Genomic DNA, 13,139 nt, shown 5'->3' with positions numbered 1-13,139 from the left:
TCGCGCATCGCAGCGAGAGTCACCCCATAGACTATTGTGTGCATTCAAGTCTCCAAGGACCAGAAATGGTTCTGGAAGTTGGTCTATTAAGGACTCGAATTCATATTTTTGGAGCTGGCACTGCGGGGGTATGTAAAGTGAGCAGATCGTGATCAGTTTGTTGAATAGGACGGCTCGAACAGCCACTGCCTCAAGGGATGTTTGGAGTGGTAAGTGGGTACATGCAATTCCTTGGTTAACTATAACGGCTACGCCACCAGATGACGCCACAGCATCATCCCGGTCCTTTCGGAATATGACATATTGGCGTAGAAAATTCGTGTTTTTGGATTTTAAATGTGTTTCTTGCACACACAGCACTTTTGGTGAGTGTTCATGTAGCAGCTCTTGGATATCGTCGAGGTTTCTTAGTAGACCTCTGACGTTCCATTGTATAATTTGTGTATCCATTTTGAGTGTAAGTTAGTGCTGTGTGTACTGAAAGAACTATTACCTTAGGTCACAGAGCCCTTTCCAGGCCCTGTGATGCGGGCTTTTTCTTTTTTGGCGCGCTCCAACGAGCCGCGCCGCTCCTTCGGCGCCTGAGACGCCGTTGGGCTTGCCGTTGTGTCCATCACCTCGGCAGAGGCGCTGGATGCCCGGTCGCGGCTCACGCGGACAGGTGTCAGTGTTTTGGGGCTTTCTGCCTGAACAGAAGGCCCTGGGCCTGCAGATCCGGAGGCCTGCATGCCCTTTGGTTGCGGAGCAGTACGGGCTGCTTCCGCTGAGGGGGCAGTTGGCGCTACCGCCCGTCCACTGTGCGTGGTACGTGCGGCCGCCGCGAACCTTTGTGACACTGCCCCCTTGCGTGCCACGTCCGCGAATGAAGTTCCCTGTGGAAAAGAAAGGCGTTTTCGCGCCTCCTTAAAGGAGATGTTTTCCGTTACCTTCAGTGTTATTATTTCTTTTTCTTTTTTCCATGCGGGACAACTACGAGAGTAGGCTGCGTGCCCACCTTCGCAGTTTGCACAACGGGGAACTTCTACACAGTCGTCTGCAGGGTGATCGTGCGAACTACATTTGGCACAGGTTTGACGGCCGCGGCAGCTCTGAGAGCCGTGACCGAAACGCTGGCACTTAAAGCAACGCCGCGGGTTTGGGATGTAAGGTCTGACCTTAAGCTTCAGGTAGCCTGTTTCAAGATATTCTGGAAGGGTGCTTGTGGAAAATGTTATAATCAGGTGTTTTGTCGGGATTTCTTTGTCGTCACGTCTGATTTTAATTCGCTGTACGTGCGTTACATGATGTTCATTCCAGCCCTCAAGGAGCTCACTCTCAGTCAAGTCCAACAGGTCTTGGTCAGATACTACACCTCGGGAACTGTTGAGGGATCGGTGTGGTGTAATAGAGACAGGGGTGCTTCCAAAAGAGGCAAGTTTTGAAAGTTTTTCATACTGGGTCTTACTTTGAACTTCTAGCAAAAGGTCCCCACTAGCCATTCTTGTAGCCTTATAGCCTTGACCGAGTGTGTCGGTGAGGCATTTCGATACAAGAAAAGGAGAGATCGTTCTTGCGTTCTTTTCTAGTGTTTCGCAGTGGATTACGTGGAACCGTGGAAAATTTTCTGTGGGTTTGAACAAGGCATGGAAAGTCTCTTCGGTGCGCCCTCTCTTTGTGAGACGGCGATCATTCAGTGGAGGAAATGAGGTTGAGGCCATAGATTATGCATAGTTTCGGCAGCCATGCCAGCCGCCCACCATGGAGCCCAACATGGGGACGCGACAACACTTATATTGCTATAAAGTATGTCTACGCCAGCTGTACACAGCTACTATAACCAAATATAATGTGCCCAAGAGAGGGCACATACACAAGGTTAACCCTCGCCGCCAAGAAAAATGGAAGTAAATTGAAGAGAGGAGAAGACAGGAAAGATTAAAAAGTCAGAGAAAGACGAAGATGTGGGGAGAGAAAAGAGATAGGAAAAGGCGACTGCCGATTTCCCCTGGGTGGGTCAGCCCAGGGGTGCCGTCTACGTGAAGCCGGGGCCAAAGGGGTGTGTTGCCTCTGCCGGGGGGCCTTAAAGGTCCGATCACCCGGCGTCGGCTCAACCCCCAGGATCCCCTTTTCCCCGGACACGGCAGAGCCACGCACGGCTAGGCGTGGGAGGGGGTCGAACCCCCCCCCGTTAGCTCGGGTCCGTGGTGTCGCTACACACCAAACGCCTGCTTGCGCAGACGCCCCTGCGGGGAAGTGATGGAGATGTAATGGTGAGATCTATGGACGAGTAGGTATAGTTAGCGAGGTTATAATATGTTGGCGCTTTCAGATTCAACAGACACGCACCGGAAGAGACGAGGAACTGTTCAATGAGACGACCTCGTGCATCGCAGCGAGAGTCGCTCCATAGACTGCTATGTGCATTAAATTCCCCAAGGACCAGGTAAGGTTCTGGGAGTTCATTTATTAAAGACTGAAATTCATGTTTTTGCAGTTGGTAGTGTGGTGGTATGTAGAGCGAGCAAATGGTGACGAGTTTGTTCAAAAGAACCGCTCGCACAGCCACTGCCTCGAGGGACGTTTGGAGTGGTAAGTGTGTACATGCTATTCCTTGATTAACTACAACGGCTACACCACCGGATGACGCCGTGGCATCGTTCCGGTCCTTTCGGAAAATAATGTAACTACGTAGGAAGTTGGTGTGTTTCGATTTTAGGTGTGTTTCTTGTACACACAGCACTTTTGGTGAGTGTTTGTGTAATAGTTCTTGGACATCGTCGAGATTTCTAAGGAGTCCTCTGACGTTCCATTGTATGATTTGTGTTTCCATATTGGAAGTGAAGTAGTGCTGTGTGTACGAAAAGGAAGTAGCTGTTTTTTAAACGGAAAGTTGGAACTTAAGTAACAGAGCCGTCGGCGGGCGCTGTTATCGGCTTTTTTGTTTTCTTGGCGCGCTCCAAGGAGCTACGCCTCTCTTTCGGTACCAGGGGTACCGGAGTTGTGTCCATTGCCTCGTGTGAGGCACTGGACGCCCGCGTACGCGAGCTGCTGGTTTGTTTTTCCGACCTCGCCTGGCGAGGCGTGGTCGTAAGACCCGACGACTGTGGAGTCGCCTGGATCAGTGGCTTGGTAGGTGGAGCAGTCTTGACTGCTGCCACCATGGGGGCAGCCGCCACGGTCGGTGGCTCACTTTGCGTGGGCCGGGACAGTGGCGGTGGCCGATGCGACGCTGCCCCCTGACGCGCCGCATCAGCATAGGTTTGGCCGTGAAAGGCCGAGCACCTTCTGCGTGCTTCCTTGAATGAGGTGTTTTCTCGAACCTTCAATGAATTGATGTCTTTTTCCTTTTTCCAGTTTGGGCAGGCACGTGAATACGCAGCGTGGTCGCCGTCGCAGTTCACACAGTGTGGTGTTTCATTACAGGTGTCCGAGGCATGGCCTTGGACACCACATTTCGCACAGGTAGGTCGACCACGGCAGCTCTGAGAGCCGTGGCCAAATCTTTGACATTGGAAGCATCTGCGGGGGTTGGGGATGTATGGTCTAATAGCTGTTTTTGTGTACCCGGTTTCAATGCTCTGTGGCAGTTCACTTGTAGAAAAGGTCAGTATTAAGTGTTTAGTTTGAATTTCTTGGTTATTTCTCCTGATTATAATTCGTTTCACATTGGTCACGTGCTGATCTTTCCAGCCTTCTAGGAGTTCCGTCTCAGTAAGATCAAGAAGGTCTGTATCTGACACGACTCCACGTGCGGAATTCATTGATCGATGGGGTGTGACAGTGATGGGGATTTCGCCGATAGTTACGAGGTTCTTTATTTTATCAAACTGTATTTTGTCATGAAGTTGGAGAAGCAGGTCGCCACTGGCCATTTTTGTAACTTTATAACCAGCACCTAAGGTAGCTGTCAGTGTTCTGGATACTACAAATGGGGACACGGTTCTAGCTGTTTTGTCAGTCTTTTCACAGTGCACTACGTGATAGGTAGGGAATATTTCTTTTGGTCGGCTTAGAAAGTTCAGGTCTTCGGTGCGTACACGCTTTGAAGCGGCACGATCGCTTATTAATGGGAATGCCCTATGCATAATAATGGAAAATGATTCAGCAGTAATGGCGGCCACCCACCACGGAGCCCAACATGGGGACGCTACAAGATTCACGGAATTGAAAACATGCAGACGCCAGTCGTACATCGCTACTATAACCAAATGCGCATAGACCAAGGTTGGCTACTTGCACAAGGTTAACCCAAGCCACCTATGAAAATTGCGAAGTAAGTGAAGGGAATAGGAGACAGGACAGCGACGAAAGAAGATAGGAAAGTGAAAGATCAGAGAGGGGGATAGGAAAATGTGACCGCCGATTTCCCCTGGGTGGGTCAGCCCAGGGGTGCCGTCTACGTGAAGCCGGGGCCAAAGGGGTGTGTTGCCTCTGCCGGGGGGGCCTTAAAGGTCCAATCACCCGGCGTCGGCTCAACCCCCAGGATCCCCTTTTCCCCGGACATGGCGAAGCCACGCACGGCTAGGCGTGGGAGGGGGTCGAAACCCCCCCCGTTAGCTCGGGTCCGTGGTGTCGCTACACACCAAACGCCTGCTTGCGCAGACGCCCCTGCGGGGAATAAATGAACAACGCACGCGGGCCAATGCATACAGACGACCTTATGCATATCCACCTAAGTATCCACCTAACTAGTACAATAAGAAAGTCGTAGTTGCCGCGAGCAACTGCGCGGCGGACCGCAGCGTTATGCTGTGGAAGCAGACGACGCGCCGATAGTGGCGCAAGACGGAACTGCAGCGCCACTAGTTCTCGCGACCGCCGTTCGGACCACCCTCCTCCGCTGACGGAGATGCGGAGCTTTGAAACTGAGTTTGTTCTAGTAACGTTGGTGCGGACTACGAATTCACCGAGAAGAGGTGGAGACACGAGAGGGCCCTGAAAGAGAAGGAGCACGCGCTTCAAATGGAGCGTCTGGCCGACGAAAAGCTCTGAATCGAGCGAAAGCAACAACGCTCTGAGAAAAGGCACGAGCTGAAACGAGGGAAAACTGAAAGAGAGCTGCAATTGAGAGAGCGGGAAATGGAAATTCGCGAACGCCAGCTGCAAGCACGACTCGATGAAGCGAGCCAAAGAGAGCAGCTGTCGAGGTTCCACAAGGCTACTCAAGACGCGATACTCAATATTGTAGAAACGATTTGTGATACGTTGGCAAAGTAAAAAGCGTGTAAATAACATTCGGCTGGATTGACAAGAAGGCAGACTAAATAATGTAACAGCGCTTGTGGCTGGGCCGTAAATACAGCCCGCGACCTCAGACTTCATTTTATTATGCAAACATTTCAGTGTTGCAGAGAAGACACTTCGAGATTATTTACCTGAATTATTAGAGTTGCACATTTTTGCTATATTCTGCCTAAATATGCTCCATGTGCAATACTTATTTTGCCTTTACTGTGTCAGAAATGGCGACACTGATGGCCACACATGCCGCCAAACTTTTGACTCTACTATTCACTGGCAAGCAGACGTCGTAATTTTCGCATCACATATGTTTATAAATTGTTCGTGAAATTAGAGCTTCATAAGATGAAAGCCAGCTGCTTAATTGCTTCTTTCTCTTGAGTGTTTATTTAGTTTGTTTTTTGTTTCATGTCAACAATTTATACTTGACAATAAAGGAAGAAAAACATTTCTTTTGTGAGTACACATGCTTTATTGAAGCATTACAGTTATGCACAAGGCCATGATCGGCCTGGATTTTCAAACGTTCTTGTGGTCGTGGGCTCGTATTTTTACACAAAAATGTTGATGGAGGTTTATATAAGCTACATTGCACTGCACTTAATGACTGGCAGGGCTCAAGTAATCTTGCAGGCAAGGTGGCTGCACATCAAGAGATGTGGACACTCGGTTACCATACATACAAGCATGACAGTTGGTCAGGATAACAGCAACCCTGCACATGCTTGGTACAGCCTGAAGTAGTATCTTTTGGGTTTTAAATGCGGAACATTTCTTAGTCGCACCTGCGGCGTCGGCCGCCGTCCGCACCCCCACTGCGCATGCTCGGCTCGTCTCGTGCCAGCAGCAGGCCTCTCCTCTCCCTCCCTCCCTCCCTCCCTCCCTCCCTCCTCTCCGTCCCTCCCTCCTCTCGATCGAACGCGGGCGGTGTGTATGCAAGCGGCGTAGCGCGCGTTCGGAATTCAGTCAAGGGCGTCTTGGCTTTCGCTTGATGATGATATGTGGCGTTTAATGGCGCAAGGGCCAATTGATGGCCAAAGAGCGCCAGTTCATGAGACAAGGATGTGAACAATGGTTGCGGTAAGTAGCTGTATAGGGGCCTTAAAATTCCTCGCTCTAAAGGCGGGTAAAACATATATATGTATTAAAATCATGAGAGTGACGTGAAATATGTGCAGTGGAATTAATGACAAGTGGTCGCAAGAATAAAACTATGAGGATATGACATCAGCACCACTGCCTCGTCAATGCCCTTGAGTCCAAGGGCCGCGAGGCGAGTGCTATCTTTAAAGTATTCACCGCAGCAGCGACCTCTGTTTAGAGGCCGTGCTACGGATCACCTTGATATATGACATGAAAACTCTGTACATCGTTTAAAAATGCAGACAATGACTGGTATGTAAAAAGCGGGTCCCTACCGATGAACATTGAAGGATGAAGTGGAAATTGCTGTTGGTAGGGAAATGAAAAGTGCTTTTTTCTGATAGCGTCGAGTTCCTTGCACTGGATAAGGATGTGAAGGACGGTGAGTGGCTGGCCACATCTATCACACAAAGGTGGCTCGCCACCGGACAGAAGGTGTGTGTGTGTACTGTATGTGTGACCAATCCTAAGTCTGCAGAGTGTAACTTCTGTGTGGCGTGATTTCGATACTGGCGGCCAATTACCCAGATGCGGTTTGACAACGTGTAGCTTATTTCGTGTATGCGTATCCCATGTGGTCTGCCAAAAGGCTCTGAGCTTTCTTTTCAGGAAGTGTTTTAGGTCTAATGGGGGAATAGCTAAGGATGTATTGTGACTGTTTTCGTGGGCAGATGCTGCTAGCTGGTCCGCTAACACGTTGCCTTGAATCTCGCGGTGCCCTGGCACCCAGCACACTACGACATGTTGTTCAAGTGCGTAGATCGTGCTTAAAAGAGAATACAGCGAGACAAAGATGGGGTTTTTGTGTCTTTTCAGAGTTTTTAAAGCTTTTACCACGCTTAGAGAATCTGTGTAAATAACTGCCTTTAGTAGTTTTAATTGATGAATGTGTTTAACGGCCGCAAGTATCGCGTAAGCTTCTGCCGTGAAGATACTTGATTCAGGGTGTAGAATACCGGAATCCGTAAAGGATGGCCCAACGGCTGCGTAAGACACAGAAGTATCGGACTTTGAGGCGTCTGTAAAGAATTCTGCACAAGTGTATTTGTGCTGTAGTTCGAGGAAGTATGTATGGATATGGGCAATAGGAGCGTGTTTCGTTACTTCCACGAAAGATACATCGCAATCTATAAGTTGCCACCGCCACGGCGGTAGTTGTGGAGCGGGAGCCATTAGACAGTGTTCGAAAAGTGGCACACCCGTTTCTTCAGCTGAGCCCCTCACGCGAAGCGAGTAGGGCTGTCTCACCGAAGGACGGTGGTCAAAAAGGGCAGAACTAGATAAATCATTAATTGTGGGGTGTGAGGGGTGTTCCTTGTCTGCGTTCACTTTGAGATAATATAAAAAGGACATGTAAGATCGCTGCAGGTGGAGCGACCACTCGTTTGATTCGACGTAGAGGCTTTCCACGGGGCTGGTGCGAAAAGCACCCGTAGAAAGACGAATGCCCGAGTGGTGGACAGAGTCAACCATCTTCAACGCGCTTGGTGTCGCAGACTGATAGATTATCGCCCCATAATCTAGACGCGTGCGTATGAGGCTTTTATAGAGATTCAACAGGCACTTCTTGTCACTACCCCACGTAGTGCGTGACAATACCTTTAGAATGTTCATGGTTTTTATGCACTTGTTCTTTATATATTTTATGTGTGATATGAAGGTAAGTTTCGCGTCTAAAATTACACCAAGGAATTTATGCTCCGTTTTCACAGGTAGCCGCTCGCCATGCAGGTCAATGTCCGGGTCAGGATGGAGGCCTCTCTTTCTTGAAAATAAGACGCAAGTGCTTTTTTGCGGATTGAGGCTGAACCCGTTCTCGTCTGCCCATTTAGTTACCTTGTTCAAACCAAGTTGAACCTGCCGCTCGCACATTGTAAGATTGCAAGATTTAAATCCGATTTGCACGTCATCGACATATGTGCAATAAAACATGTTACGCGGAATGCACAGACGCAAGGAGTTCATTTTGATAATAAAAAGTGTACAACTCAGTACGCCACCTTGCGGCACTCCTGTTTCTTGGACAAATGTTCGGGACAGGACGTTGCCTACTCTAACACGGAATGTTCGATTGGACAGGTAGCTTTCAATTATAGTCAGCATCCTACCTCGTACACCTAAGTGGGATAGGTCTCTTAATATTCCAAAGCGCCATGTGGTGTCGTAAGCCTTTTCCATATCGAGGAACACCGAAAGGAAGAATTGCTTGTGGACAAATGCGTCGCGAATTTGGGCCTCGATACGTACAAGATGGTCAGAGGTAGATCTACCCTCTGGAAAACCGCACTGGTATGGGTCAAGTGAGTTGCTGGCTTCGAGGAAATGTAGGAGTCGCCGATTTATCATTTTCTCAAAAACCTTGCACAGACAGCTTGTTAGGGCTATTGGCCTGTAACTAGAAACTGAGGATGGGTCCTTACCCTGCTTCAGAATCGGAATTATGATGGCTTCTTTCCAGGCCGAGGGGATCTCGCCGGAAAACCAAACAGCATTGTACAGGGAAAGGAGGGTTTTTTGGGTTTCAGAAGGCAGGTGTTTCAGCATTTCATATACAAGACGGTCGGAACCTGGGGCGGATTTATTGCATGAGTTCAGCGATGCCTGTAGCTCTGCTAAGCCGAAGGGTTCATTGTATGCTTCCTCGTGTTTTGTGGATTTGCGCTCTATTTTCTGTTTTTCGATTTTTGTTTTGTGTCGTTGGAAAACTTCCGTGTAGTGTGACGAGCTCGACACCTGTTCGAAGTGTGCACCTAGGAAGTTCGCCTGATCTTCCAAGCTGTCGCCTTGTGTGTTTACTAGAGGAAGTGAATGCGCTTGTCGGCCTGCTACCCTGCTAACCATGTTCCAGACTTTGGCCTCCTGTGTATATGAATTAATGCCCGATAAAAACTTCTGCCAACTTTCCCTTCTTGCCTGTCGGCGCGTTCTCCTGCCTTGGGACTTTATGTTCTTGAAACTGTCTAGATTCTCGGCTGTGGGAGAGTCCCGAAGCAGCCTCCATGCTTTATTTTGTTTTTTGCGCGCATTTCTGCACTCAGTGTTCCACCACGGCACACGTCTTTTGCCGGGCAGTCCAGATGTTTGTGGGATACACTTAATTGCGGCATCAATCAAAAAAGCAGTAAAGTATTCTACGGCTTCATCCATACTTAAAGCACACATGTCGGTCCAGCTCAAGAGAGCCAATTTACAAAACTGTTCCCAATCGGCTTTGTCAAGGTTCCATTTGGGAACCTGTGGAAGACATTCATTAGTTATTGGTGCACTCAGAACTATCGGGAAGTGGTCACTTCCGTAAGGATTAATAATAACTTTCCAATTGAGTAAGGGTAGAAGCGATGGGGATGTAATGCTGAGATCTATGGACGAATAGGTATTGTTGGCGAGGCTATAATATGTTGGTTCTTTTTGATTGAAGAGGCACGCTCCGGAAGAGAAAAGGAACTGTTCAATGAGACGACCTCGCGCGTCGCAGCGAGAGTCACCCCAAAGGCCACTATGTGCATTAAAGTCGCCAAGTACCAGATAAGGTTCCGGAAGTTCATCTATCAAGGACTGAAATTCATGTTTTTGAAGGTGGTAGTGTGGAGGTATGTAGAGAGAGCAAATGGTGACGAGTTTGTTCAACAGAACCGCTCGAACAGCCACTGCCTCCAGGGATGTTTGGAGTGGTAAATGTGTACACGCTACTCCCTGATTAACTATAACAGCTACACCACCGGATGATGCCACGGCGTCATCCCGGTCCTTTCTGAAAATAATGTGACTGCGTAGAAAGTTGGTGTGTTTTGATTTTAAGTGTGTTTCTTGTACACACAGCACTTTTGGTGTATGTTTGTGTAATAGTTCTTGGATATCGTCGAGATTTCTAAGGAGTCCTCTGACGTTCCATTGTATGATTTGTGTTTCCATATTGGAAGTAAGATAGTGCTGTGTGTACGAAAATGAAGTGGCTCATGTTTAGGCGGAAAGTTGGAACTTAAGTAGCAGGGCCGTCGTTCGGCCCCGTTATCGGTTTTTTGATTTTCTTAGCGCGCTCCAGGGAGCTACGCCGGTCTTTCGGCACCAGGGGTGCCGACGTCGTCTCCATTGCCTCTTGCGAGGCACTGGATGCCCGCACGCGCGAGCTGGCAGTTCGGGTTGCGGGCCTCGCCTGGTGAGACGAGGCCTTGAGATCCGACGACCCTGAGGTCGCCGGTCCCTGTTCGCGAGTTGGCGGAGTAGTCGGAGCTACTGCCGCCTTGGGGGCAGGCGCCACAGCCAACGGCGCGCCCTGCGCAGGCCGAAGGAGTGGCGGAGGCCGGTGCGACGTTGCCCCCCGGCGCGCCGCATCAGCGTAGGGTGTAGTGTGAAAAGGCGAGCACCTTTTACGGGCTTCCTTAAATGAGATGTTTTCCTTGACTTTGAGAGTGATAATGTCCTTTTCTTTTTTCCAGTTCGGACAGGACCGCGAGTAGGCTGCATGGTCGCCGTCACAATTGACGCAGTGAAGTGTGCTCGTGCAGTTGTCAGAGGGGTGGCCTTGTCCTCCACATCTTGCGCATGTTTGCTGACCACGGCAGTTCTGCGAACCGTGGCCGAATCGCTGGCATTTGAAACATCGCCTTGGATTTGGTATGTACGGACGGACGGCTAGTTTGATGTACCCAGTTTCAATGGCTTGTGGTAGAGTGCTTGATGCAAAAGTTAGTACTAGATGTTTGGTGGGAATTTCTTTGTTATCACGTCTGATGGTGATACGTTTTACACTGGTCACGTTTTGATCTTTCCATCCTTCTAACAGTTCTTCTTCGGACAATTCAAGGAGGTCTGTTTCTGACACGACTCCACGTGAGCTGTTCATTGATCTATGTTGGGAGACAGATATTGGAATGCTGCCGAATGTGACAAGGCTGCCAAGCTTTTCATATTGTTGTCTTTCGGGTAGCTCCAGCAGAAGGTCTCCACTGGCCATTTTGGTCACCTTATAGCCCGGTCCAAAGACTTCAGTCAATGACCTTGCTACGACAAACGGGGAAATGGATCTGGCTTGCTTCTCTGAATTTTCACTGTGTATGACGTGGAATTTCGGATAGGTTGTTCGAGGTCGGCAAAAGGAGGTTAGTTCGTCGGTGCGTACCCTCTTTTGAGGGTAACGATCGAGTAGACGTGGAAATGCAGGTGTTTCCATAGTAAGTATTTGTATTTCGGCAGCAGTGGCGGCCACCCACCATGGAGTCCAACTAGGGGACGCTGCAGCACTTAACATATAAGGCTGCAGACGCCAGCCGTACAATGCCGCTATAACCTAATATATTATGTCCAAGAGAGGACACATATACATGGTTAACCCGAGCCGCCTACGAAAATGGTGAAGTAAACGAAGAGATTAGAAGACAGGACAGCGAGGAAAGAAAATGGAAAGTGAAAGATCGGAGAGGGGGATAGGAAAAGGCGACCGCCGATTTCCCCTGGGTGGGTCAGCCCAGGGGTGCCGTCTACGTGAAGCCGGGGCCAAAGGGGTGTGTTGCCTCTTCCGAGGGGCCTTAAAGGTCCAAACACCCGGCGTCGGCTCAACCCCCAGGATCCCCTTTTCCCCGGACACGGCACAGCCACGCACGGCTAGGCGTGGGAGGGGTCGAAACCCCCCGTTAGCTCGGGTCCGTGGTGTCGCTACACACCAAACGCCTGTTTCCACAGACGCCCCTGCGGGGTGGCTTTCGCTTGACTTGACGCTTTGCTTGACTCGAGTAGATGCGATGGAAGCAACAGTACCTTCAATCAGCGTCCCACCACTCGTTGAAGGCAACGTTACCCCACCCTCACCATCGTTGGCGTCAACAACACCAAGCAACGCAGAAGACAAGGCTGCGAAGAGACGAGCATACGACGCTGAACGCAAGCGTTTGAAGCGAGCTGCGGACCCGGAACTTCGTGCACGAAAGCTGCTGCGAGACGGCAACGACGGGCTGCGGATCCTTAACTCGGGGAAAGAGAAGCAGCTGCGAAACGGCAACGACGGGCTGTGGATCCTGAACGTCGTGCTCGAGAAGCAGCAACCGTTCGTGAACGTCGAGCAGCGGATCCATCACTCGGGCAGCGCGATGCTTCTGCGAAACCCAATTACGCAACATTCACGCGATACCCCCACCACTGTGCGACGCATTTACTCGAGTTCCGCCCGTGGGAAGATGCGGGCGACATTTTTTTTAAGTCCTCAAATGCAAATTCTGAGATAACTTTTCGGAATCCCCACTCAATGGCCTGTCTGATCGCACTCATGGATTAATTTAACTCTTGCTGGGTGGCTGTCAATGCTGCTCCTCCATGGGGGCTTCATAAGCAGTGGGCGGAGAGGCTAGGCTGGGTCGCCGTATAAAACAAATTCCTTGTCCAGTGCCAATCATTCCAGCTTTTCATAGAACTGCCTGTCCCGAAGAATGCCTGAAAACAATGAGCTCCATATAATTAATTATTCTTCAACGCATTCAACACAATTCTACTGCAAAAACAACGAGTACCCGCATACTTTGTAGGGTGCTTCTATGATTGTCATGAAGTGACTATATCTGTGTATGTGGAACTGACTAACGAACGGTCCGAGCAGGCTTCCTTGAACGTCATGTATAACGTTCTGACGGAACATAACTCACCTGCATCATGCCTTCGTCCCGGGTATGGTCCATCCAGCTGGTAGATGAGCCCATTTGGACACATCAAAGACTGGTATTTGAGCACATGTAGCCTCTTGTGCCCGGAAAAGTACAGGCGCTGATCTTGCGAGGGTCGGCATATGG

Source organism: Rhipicephalus sanguineus, chromosome 10, assembly GCF_013339695.2.
Source record: "Rhipicephalus sanguineus isolate Rsan-2018 chromosome 10, BIME_Rsan_1.4, whole genome shotgun sequence".
Lineage (NCBI taxonomy): Eukaryota > Metazoa > Arthropoda > Arachnida > Ixodida > Ixodidae > Rhipicephalus > Rhipicephalus sanguineus.
Note: the sequence above shows the minus strand (reverse complement) of the source record.